The following is an 11,328-nucleotide window of genomic DNA, read 5'->3' on the forward strand; positions in this document are numbered from 1 at the left end:
GTAGTATCTCGGTCTGCAGCGCTCGCCAAGATTCACTTGATCCCCTGCGTCACAGTGAAACACCAGCTCTGTTGTCACTTACTCTATTTTTATTATGCGGTTTGCCCTCATCATCTAAACGGCCTGGTTAGATTATTCTTACAGCTCTCTGCTCTGTACCATTGAAGAGAAAAACCAACACGTATAGTTTCATTGGTGGGAAGAAAAAAAACCTCATAAGAGCAAACATGGCTCGACTTCACTATATTTCAGGAGCATCTGCCTCAGACCAAGTTGCTTTCATCTGGCCTTCTATACAGCTAATTCACACCGCTGATGTGAAAAAAGGAGAAATAACACCCTCATTCCACTCACCCATCTCACCTCTTAGCTGTTATTATTCTGATGTGTAATCTAACACTATTCCAGCAAATTTGTAGCAGCGGAAATGTGCTGCAAAGCAACGGAGGTGCTGAATCCATTTTAGCCACAGGAGGAGACCTCTTAACCCTTTGAAATCCACACAGGATAAAAAGCAATGGTTTCTTTGCATTTTTTCATTTCTTCGGAGCAATAATAATCAGAATCTCATACTCAAATCAAAAGTGGTCTCACTATTCTATTCACCGTAAACCTAAAACAGGCAGTAGTACACCCACTTCTTTAGATATTTTAATCCGTGTTCTGTGCACGTCTTGGCACCGAATCTTATCGTATTCATCTTATTATCAATCACTTACTTAAAATTGAAAATCATCTGTTGATACAGTTTTGGTTTTTATTTAAATGAAAGTCATTATGGACATAAACGTTGTGGCATTTCTTTACATTTTGCTTCCAATCTATCCTTTTACTCAATCATTTTCAGAGGAAAGTTTCTTTTTGTTGGTTAAGCAACTGAATTCTTAATCATTCAAATGCTAAACTACCCCTGGTGTCCCCTCTTCTCTTCACGGTCAAACAATAAACACAAAATAATCCCCCCCCCCGCCCGCCTTCTGCCATTATTATTGTTGAGTTCACGAGCAGATAATACCAACTCCATAATCAAGCTCCTTGTCACAGTAAAGGCATAAAGCTGTTCTCATTTTCAAAGTCAACAAGTTAATTTGTTGTCTAACAGGTGCTTATTAACTGCAGAGGACAGCGGGAGGAGGAGGGAGGCCTGTGAAAAGACTGACTCTGTCCTTGCACTTCATGGTGGTCCATCTGCCATGCTGGCCTGGCAGGCTGACTGGTTATTCCTATCGGCTGCCCCAAACTCATGTCCATCTGTTTTTAACTGCCCTTTAGCTGATCGGTCAGTCTGTCATCTGTCTGTTAGCTCCCTGTTTTCCCATGTTGTCAATATGGGATTGTGGCCTGCGTAAAAGCTTTTATACAAACATGTAGCTGATCCAAAATCTGAACGGGAGCCCTGAAAGCTGCAGCATAGAAAGTTGAATAAGACTTTTTTTTCCTTTCAGGTGGGAAATAATTTGATTACTTAAGCTTAAACTGTCTTTTGTGTAGCTCAGTTAGCACAAAACATTTTTTTTTTTTGCAGAATAGAAATGGTTAAATGTGGTCAAGAGATAAATTTTTTAACTTCAACGCAAGGCTTTGTGATGTTGATGTTCTGAGTGAGACATGAGAGTCCGGGACAAGCAATGTGGACAACTTGTAAACGGTTACAGGGTTATGGCGTCATAACATTTTTAACACGTATCAAATGTGTCTTGCACATAAAACATTTTCAGTTGCTCAAATAAAGAGTAACCTCCCAAAAACGGCACAGGAACACACAACACATGTTGTGTTATTTGTATTCTCCAACACATAGGATTTTATTTCTTTAGTGTAAGTTTTTTTGTATTGTTTTGGAGTATTTTCTCAGAGAAAAGAGAACAAATCCTTCACTAGGTAACTTTAATCTAATAACAAATTTTATCTGAAAAGTAATGTCTGCTGATTCATTTTGTATTATCTGATCAGGTGATGTTGTGATCTATTATTATCAAACCCTGGGCAGTTTAAATACATCTCCATGTCCATGTTATGTATAAGCCTCTGTAATACACATGGGAAATGCTTACTGATTTGGATAAAACAAACTGATGAAAATAATTTGTTAAAACATATGAACTCAAACTAACGCAACTCAAACGTTACTGCGTTTTTCTGCATTCCAAATTTATGTGGTCCTCTGAACGCAACATTTATGCTAGTGCTAATTCTTTGGCTCGGAGACACCTGTTCCAACGGAAGACTGCTGAGCGTTAGCTGCTAGCAGACGCTGTTCACTGTCTGAGTAACTGTTCAACACACTATGCCTCTTCTACTTTTTGTTGGGAAATCATCCCATATATAAGTAAAGCCAAATTTATGGGACAGATTTTGCTTACAAGTTTTTTGAACTGTGATTTTGAGGAAACGAAAATACTTAAAGCGACCACCATTAGACAGAGTCTTCCTCTGACCAAAGTAACAAAAAACATTGCAAATGAAATTAATGCACATATTAATTTTAAAGTTCTTCTCACATAATGGGTTTCATTTTCAGGCTTCATGTAAACTGAATTAATCATTGTAATAAAGGGCTAGTTCCAGTTTCTTCTCCACAAGAGCCATAACAAGATGTCTGAGCGCATCAGAAGTACTATTAAAAAAATAGAAATAAAAATTTAATTAAAAAAACTGAAATAAAAGAAATTTGAAACTAAATCAAGGCTGTTTGGTGAGGTGGAAATGGCAAAAGTGGTGATATCATTTATCATGAAACAGAAAGATCATTTCAAGGGGTATGCTCATTTGTTTTGGGAAAGGAAAACTTACTGTAGCCTATGCTGTTACAGAGATAGTAACATGGTGATGTATACACTAAAATACTTTCAGGATCCACTCTGATGTTCAAATCAAGATCACAGTTTATAGTCCCTTTGCTTTAGGCTTATGTATGTTTGTCTCATACAGGAACTTTGACTGAGTGAACTGTCTTTGCTCTTTTTGCTTGTGAAGGAATTATTATGGCACCGTAAAGGTGAGAGTGCAGGGATTCCATTACAGTGTTATATAGCCTTCTCTGAAAACTGACTGTAAAGCTACATGTGGTGCTTTGATTCAAGAGAGAAACTTCGTATCGCTGCAATACTGATACACATACAGACCTAAATGTGGCAACTGACTGCTCGACCACAGTCTGTTCAGTGAGTGGCAGAATGAGGAGGGATCACATGACAGCTGACAGGCATTCTGATGGAGCGTAAAAAACAGCGAATGAAATTATTAATTAAAACTCACTAAATTAGGCAAGAGAAATCAATGTAATGTACTGCGTGTGCAATATGATAATGTATATACAGCTGAATTTGTGTTATGCATTATATTACTGATACAAGTAGCTGTTTGATTTTACAAGATTCGTCACTTAGTTAACACTTAACTAAGGGCAGTTCAAGTCTATAAAATGTGAAAGTGTTAACAAATTCCTCTAATCTCAGCTGTTTAGAGCTTCTCAGGTTTGAGGCTTGATCCATTCACACAGGATGCGATGCAGGTTGCACGGATGTGTCAGTGTCGCTCAGGGCTATAAAACTTCTAAGTGTTCATAAACTTGCTTCTACTTCTGGGTGTGTAAAGCGGACCTTTTGTGCTCCATGAAGCCAGCGACGTGATTGGATGGAAGCGATTCTGAATGCTGCGGCTTGGCTGTATGTCACTGTGTAATTTTAGTTCAACAGTAAAATGATGCAACTGCTGCCCGGTCGTGAATGATGGAATTTACAGGCTGTTATTGTCATTGTTCATTCCTTTTTTAAGCTGGTTTTATGAGGTCATATGTTCTCTGGGTTCTTGGCCAAATGTTGATGAGCAATCATAACATATGGCCACAAGGGCACCGGTGTCCAAACTGTGAGTTTGTCTACGTCCATTTTTGCTGTGATTTGTGCAGATATGCTTGACCAACAATTAGCTTCAACACAAAACTCAATTAACACTTCTACCCTGTATGTTGTGTTTGGTGAACACAAAAGAAATAGATACCTTCATCTCAATCAATTACTATAAGTACATTTGACCTTCACTGTGAATCCACGTGCAAATGCATGCATGGGTTGGGGGCAAGTCTATATTGCATATTTTTCTATTTCTCTTGTCAGACTGAAAATCAGCCCGTTAAGACCGTCTCGTGGCTGCTTAAAGCATTTCCAGACTGCCGCTCTGCTCTCATAAAATCCTGATTTTATAACTGCAGCATCATCTGACCAAAACAGCATTAATGTAACTAAAAGACAAAGTCTCTGCAGTGAACTTAGCTACAGTTACATATTAGATGATCTCCCACAGAATGTTTTGTCACACAGTCCACGGCATAGCAGTGATATACTTTAGTGAATACCTCTATTCCACTAGGACAGTGGTCCACTTTGCTGAGTGAATTATTTTGTGACCTGCTCAGTGTTACTGCGGTAAGGCCAAAGGTAGAATATTACATGAGTTTTAATTAGCAGCGCCCTGACTAGCTTTACACATGTCAACTTAAATCCTCTTCGAATCAAGAATCCCTCCTCATGGGAAGGCTCAGCTCCAAGAGGCATTCTCAGCTGCACAGGGAGAATTGTCTGAAAACTGATCTCTTGAAAAATTTGTTCTCTCTTGCTTAGCACAGTATTGTTTCAGCTTTTCACAAATAGCATGTGTTATTCATTTATCACAGACACTTTTCAGGTAGTGGTGGAACTTTTAAAGAGAAGCCGTTTTAATTTTTTCAGTCAAGAATATGAGCACAAAGGACAAACTGTCTCCCCGTTCCCTTTAAAAACAAGAGATGGATTTTTATGTAATGACTTTCAATGGTAAGACACACTGCTCCGCGTTCGTAACTCCACATACTGTTTTGGACACACATTCTGGAAACTTAATCTCATCCAGACGCACATAAAATGTCTGGTCTTAAATCTGTCAAGGCTGATTGCCGAACATATTCGATAATGCCACACAAATATTTTAGGCAGTTAAATTTAATCACATGTTTTGCATGATGATTTCTCCTGTCATATAAAACTGTAGTCCTGAATAGAAGTTACATTTCTATGTTTGGCATGTATCACCAGTGATATAGACGTTCTACACAAGGATATTCTGTAGCACTGACATCATTTTTTTCTAAACATCCTCTCGCGGTTTGCATTGGTAAGACAGAAAGAAAACCATATTAATTTTGTTAATCATCAACCTTTTTTTGTGTAAGGTGTTGACTCGACACGAGTGATTTACATGCTGGTGATGTACAAAGGGTGTTGCATATGCATCCAAGCCTGTGGTGAGCTTTGTGTGGGCTTCATGAACAGTATGAAAAACATTTTCCCTCAAAGGTGTGATGAATTAATCATCAGACGACAAGTGTTAGGTATGGCTAATCTTGTTTCCCATTATTTCTAAGGTCAGAGAATTTCCTTTCGATATCAGCTACAGGTTGGGTTTTATTAACTATAGGTGCTCATAATCTGGTATGATCTTAAAACTAAGCTGCTGTGGAGTTGCACACTTTGTCACTGGTCAGTTCTTTACTTGGCCCCTTGTTGCCACTCGTGATCATCAAATATGACTTCTCATCACTTGGCTTTTCAACCACAGCTGGCCACACTGTATATGACAAACTACCTTTCACCGTGTTCTCAGTTCACATGGCTGAGCTAATCTTAGCTGGTGAGGCTGCATCAGTGAATTATGGGAAATGTGGTTTGATGGCACACTTTAGGAGCTGTGAGAGGACGCAACTGGCATTCTAATTCACTACAACTACCGTCATGGTTAGAAGCAGGCAGCAATGTTGTGTGGACAGCAGACAGACTGACACACTCACAGATGCATGACCGTGAAGTTTTTTCTCTTGGGTGTTACTGTGATCGTTTTTTAAGACTGGATTAACAGCTGTAGTTGCGGGTATAAGTTTTCAAAAATGGATTTCAATTCCGGCATAGTGCCTGGTTTTTTACTTTAAAAAAGAGAATAAACAGAATCCGACAGCCTGCAAGCATTTTTTGAAAACCATTATTTTCTTTTAATGTAAAGTCCACCTACAGCATTAAACTTGATGTTAACACATGTCAGACCGAGGAGGGATAATTATTATCTGCTGTTTCCTTCAAATGTCTTCTGGAAATCCCAATTTCCTGTATAGCAAGGAGAAGGCAACACAGTATTCTTGTGTATTACCCTCTCATAACATTGGTAGTAACTTGTGTTGTTTGATGGTTTTAAAAGATTGGAGAAGATTCACTAGACAAACAGTTTAAAGTAACTGCAGAGCTTAGCACTGGGTTATCCACACATGCACCATTATAGAAACCACTTCATGCTACACTGGTATCTGCTTTCTCGCAGGGCCAAAAATAAGTGGGGGGATTGTTATGTAGAGTTGCCACATGAATATATACATGCATTTGCACGTGAGCAATGCATGGCAATAGTGAGTTATCAGCAAGAATTGCTCGTTTTTTTAATTTATTTTGCAGTTCATCATTTAAGCCAACGGTGTGAGGACGGAGAAAATACTGCCCCTCTCGACTGATGGGAAAATGCCGTTTCCTCACGATTTACTCCATATTTCCTTTTGCACAGCATTCAGTTGCTCAGCGATGACTTAGTAGAGATGGGGGTGACTCTAAAATACTCAACACACTTACATTTTGGGTAGAACATTAGTGAGTGACACAATGCCAAGCAAATTATTGTGTTTATAAGATATGTTCAAGCCCATCAATGTGTAAGTAAACCTTGAATGAAAGCTAGTTTACACCATAAGTACAAACCATATATGTGGACAAATTAATCTCTGGTTCTATTATTTTTTCTTAATTTTTGTCCTCTCACTACATATATGAAATAGATTTATAAGCATAAATGACTGACTTTATGACACAAACTAAAGTCGCCTCGCTGTTTCAGCATTTTGCAAAATATAATAATTGGTTTTATTTCACATTTCTCAATTAAATCAGCCAAATGTGTTTGGTGTTTAGAACAACCATATATAAAAAGTTCTTGATTTTATTCTTTTATTCAATTTACAATTTTCTTAAGTAACATTTAAAATGTCAAATTTTTTATTAGACAAACATTTAGTTCTGGTAGTGTGTTTTTAGTTCGGGGTTGGGTTTCTGGAAACAGACATATTTTCTTTTGTAGTTTACCATCTTGAAGAGAAACGTCCTCCAGTCACAACGCTGACCCCCGCTAACTGCTGATTTCCTGTTTAACCACAGTAAATCATTAAGAATTCAACCAAGCAACACAAGCTACAGCCTGTCTCTTTCCCCCTTTGTGTATTAGGTACTCCTTTTGTGTGCTCACTTGTTATTTAGTTAGTAATGCTGATTTATTATCAGACTCACTCTACCTTTTGGAACATAGATGTGAAAGTTCAGACTGTCAGACCATTACAAAATGTGAATAATCTGACACCATGTTCCAGGGCTGGAAACTGGATCCCTCCAATGATTCAGCAGCTAAATTGATCCCGACATCTACTGAGTGACTGATGGCATTCCCAGAGCCCCAGTGCATCCTGTCATTGGCCAGTCTATGCCAGGGTGTGTGTGTCTGTGGGTGTGTGACTGCAGAGGTGATAATCAGCAGTGGCTGGAGGGACTTTCTTGTCCCTGTTGTTGTGCCGCATGGAGCAGGGACACCCATTTGGTCCCTCTCATCTCAGCCCCTCTCTGCCATCCCCTGAGCCCACCTCCTCTGTTATTCTCTCTTTAACTTCCCTCAGTCAACCCTCACTTTTCCTTTGAAGAGGTACTGCTCAGATTTCCCATCTGGAGAGAACACAAGAAGTGAAGAAAGTGTATGTAGCATAGTTTGCAGGGAAAGAGAGTTGACAAGACGAGGCTAAAGGGGGCTTTGTCGCCTTTGCAGCTGCCGATCAGGAGTAGCTGCGTTGAAGAGACCTTGCCGAAGTGCTCAGTAGTCATCTCTTCCTGTCTGCTGTGCTTGTTGTCATCTGTCTGTTAACGAAGACGAGAGAAAAACAGAACCGGCTAAAGAAAGTTGCTTTCTCAGGATTTGCTGTCTTTGGATTGTGGTAGTTATTTGAAGGGGGCGTTTTGGGGCGGTCAGAGGTGATAAGGCTGCAGGTGGTGCTAGGGAGTTTGCTTTCCCATGCAGCAAGCTTGGGATCGGGTGAGTGGCATTGAGAGTGTCAAAAAAGGCCAAGCAAAAATGTTGGGAAAAGGACAAAGTGGCGGATACCCTCCTGACATGAGTGAACCATTGCAGAGGTAAGAGGAAATTATGTACACCACAAATTCACTCGATAAAAACCATTAAAACATATGCTTCATACATGCTTCATCATAATTGATTGTTAAAAAAAATGTGTTATTATGCTTGTTAATTTGCTGTAATTTCCAGAAGTACCTCTTTTGATCAGAAAGAGTTTTAAATTTGTTAACAATAATGAAGTAATGGCTCGTTGTCTGTTCCAAGAGAAGTATATAGTTGTTTAGCTATTTTAGATTTTTCCTTTAAAGAAATATGAAACACATTGCAATGCCGTGCTACTGTAAATACTAGAATCTCAAAAGGGAAATTGTAAAGGTGAAGAAAAAAAATTATTTTAAAGATGTTTTCCTACTTTTAATAGGAAAAGATGTTTAAACACAGACATAATATAAAAGAAAGAAAAAGGAAAGTCATAGCACACACACATCTGTAGCCTATAATATTAAAAACTATCCTAAACACGGTGAGAGTAGATCCGGTTTGCTTGTTTCTAAAATTCTCTTGAAATGTGTCAGTGAATTTAAATTTTATCTTATCTTTTCTTATCACACCTGCACAAAACTTAGAATATGTTTATATTTATTTGATAATTACAGAGAGGTTGCACATTTTAATTTCATTCCAAAAATGTTCCAACAGTTGTTCAGATAAAGAAGAATCATTTACATTTTCATTGTTTAGTAAAAAAGCTGACATAAATATCAAAATGAGGAAAATGTTAACATTCATTTCTTGTTTAAATGTTTACCGGGTTAAACGGAAAAGAGCTGCTGCTGTGCTTATCAAATATTCTATTTGATCTTTTTTATATATATTGGTCAATGATTATAGAGAATTGTATGTTTTTCAGTACAAATACAAAAAACTCAAATGCTGAAGACTGTGATAGAATTTATAGATTTCGTTGGCTCTTTTGTTGACTACGTGGAATAAAGAAGTTCCAGTGTAGAGTCTCAGCCAAACTCCATCTGGTGAAGCCATTTACCTTCGGCCTCTTGCTGTTAGAATAAATCAAAACCCAGAGTTTGTCAGTGTTGCTATGTATCTGTGCTTTAGTGATGAAATCCAACAAGAAACTTGTTGTTTAGTATCCAATCCCCCCAGCAAATAAACCTGCATTTTTGTATTCAGTGTGTTCGCCGTAAATGTTCACTTGTGTTCAGTTCACTTTTATTCATATAGCAGCAAATCACAGCAATCACATGTTTTCTCAAGGCACTTGAAAGATGCAGTCCAATTCAAGCCACTTAAAATCAAATTCATTGTAGTGCAATTATAATCCAATTAAATGTAGATAATCCTTCTTTAAAGCATTGGCTCATGTTCACAGCTGCAAACTGAAAATTGAATCAGTTTTTTCAGCTTTTAACGGGTGCTGTCGGCCTCAATGTGCAATATTCTGTGTTCTTGATTTTTTACGTTTTTGGTCAAAGATTTGTCAGAACCTCAGCTGGGTTAATGAATGAGAGCAAGAATTGGGATTCTCTTTATTCCCTGTGAACATTCACTTTGTGACATTTTCGTGAGTTAGGAAAATGTGAATAATCTGTGTCTGCTGCTTAATTTAGATCTTCAGCACATTAAAGATATGCTGCTGCCTTACCTGATATCCACTGAGGGTTTTACATTTAAGAATCAGATTTCATCTGAAATATTTTTACCTCTTTACGGACAGTTTAATAAGGTAGTTCATGTGTAAAAGCAACTTTAATTCAAATGTTATCTGTTCTCTCCTGATGCTTTTTGTCACCAGACAAACATATTATGTAACAAACTGATTAACTGAGATTGTTTGCCCTTCAATATAGTTAAATTTTACACAATGCAGTATTTCATTGCATACATTTGTGTGAAGAACTTTACACTCACATAGATTTCAGTGAATGGCACAGAACACATTTTTTTCGGCCTGAGCTCCCATCCATAATCGCATTTGCTTTTTTCAGTTATAGTGTTACATGACACAGGCCTAAAGTTGTGCTGTTCTCCTTTTAAATGCAATAGAAACCTGTTTTAGTTTTCATTGTCTGAACAGGCCACCAAATACTGAATGTGGGTGAAAGTGGTAGTTATGTAAAATTATGCCAGGAAGGATTTAGATTGAAGACAAATTCATTTGAGTTTTGATTGGTAAGAGGACGTAGCTGCACCAAAATACAGTTCTAAGTAATGTGCAGTCCTGTCAGGGTGTGTAATCCTGAAAAGATGTTGTATGTAGGTTTCTCATTGTTGGTTTAGAGCATTAACAGAAGCGTTTGCATGTCCGAACATAAACGTATCCTTCCCTGATACAGCGTGTTGGTGTCCAGCAACGTAGAGGTGAAAGTTGTAAGCTAAGATTAAACGTAGAAAAAGACTTTTGTTGTTACAAGTGCCCTTGAGATGTTGCTCTTCAGTGTGGTCCCAGTCAAGGAAGATTTGAAAACCAGTCAGATGTGCTATAAACTGTATGGAATGTTAAACAATGCTTCGATGAGACATTCTTTGTGTGGTTTGTGGTCAAAGAGATTAGTTAAGCATGGTAAACATGTTGTGTCACATCATTTTCACATTAGCGCTCATACCTTATTCCTTTTTGCTATTTTACCTTGCTCTGTTCCACCTGCTGGCTGTATGTCAGCATGTCACAGAAGGGAAAGTTGGCTGCCCGACCAAATTTTACCTGCACCGTCCCTGCAGCTCTTCATCAGTACGCTGACATGTGATATCACCACAGGGAAAACTAAATCATACTGGGCCTCTGCAGTCTTTCTGCTTTACTCTTGTTCTGCTTTCGTATGTCCTTTTGAGTTTTGTATTTTTCTTGAGCTTGAGTGCCGGAAAAGCCAATGGTACATTTCACAACATGACTGGAAACTAAACGTTGTTATGTGGCCTTTTTAGAATTCAAAATTGTCAAAAGAGACTTATATATAAAGCAGCTATAGATTAGAGACATTATAGTGTATTTTCTTTTTGTGGCTAATTGTACAATCTTCAAGTTTTTTCACATAACTCTTGTGTCTCCTAAAGAGGCCAAAACACGTGCAACACATCTGGTTTGTTGTTAGCCCAGCAGGTTTAAGTTAGTGGCCCATAAAG

Source organism: Leuresthes tenuis, unplaced genomic scaffold (assembly GCF_036924035.1).
Source record: "Leuresthes tenuis unplaced genomic scaffold, fLeuTen1.0.hap1 SCAF_4, whole genome shotgun sequence".
Taxonomy (NCBI): domain Eukaryota; kingdom Metazoa; phylum Chordata; class Actinopteri; order Atheriniformes; family Atherinopsidae; genus Leuresthes; species Leuresthes tenuis.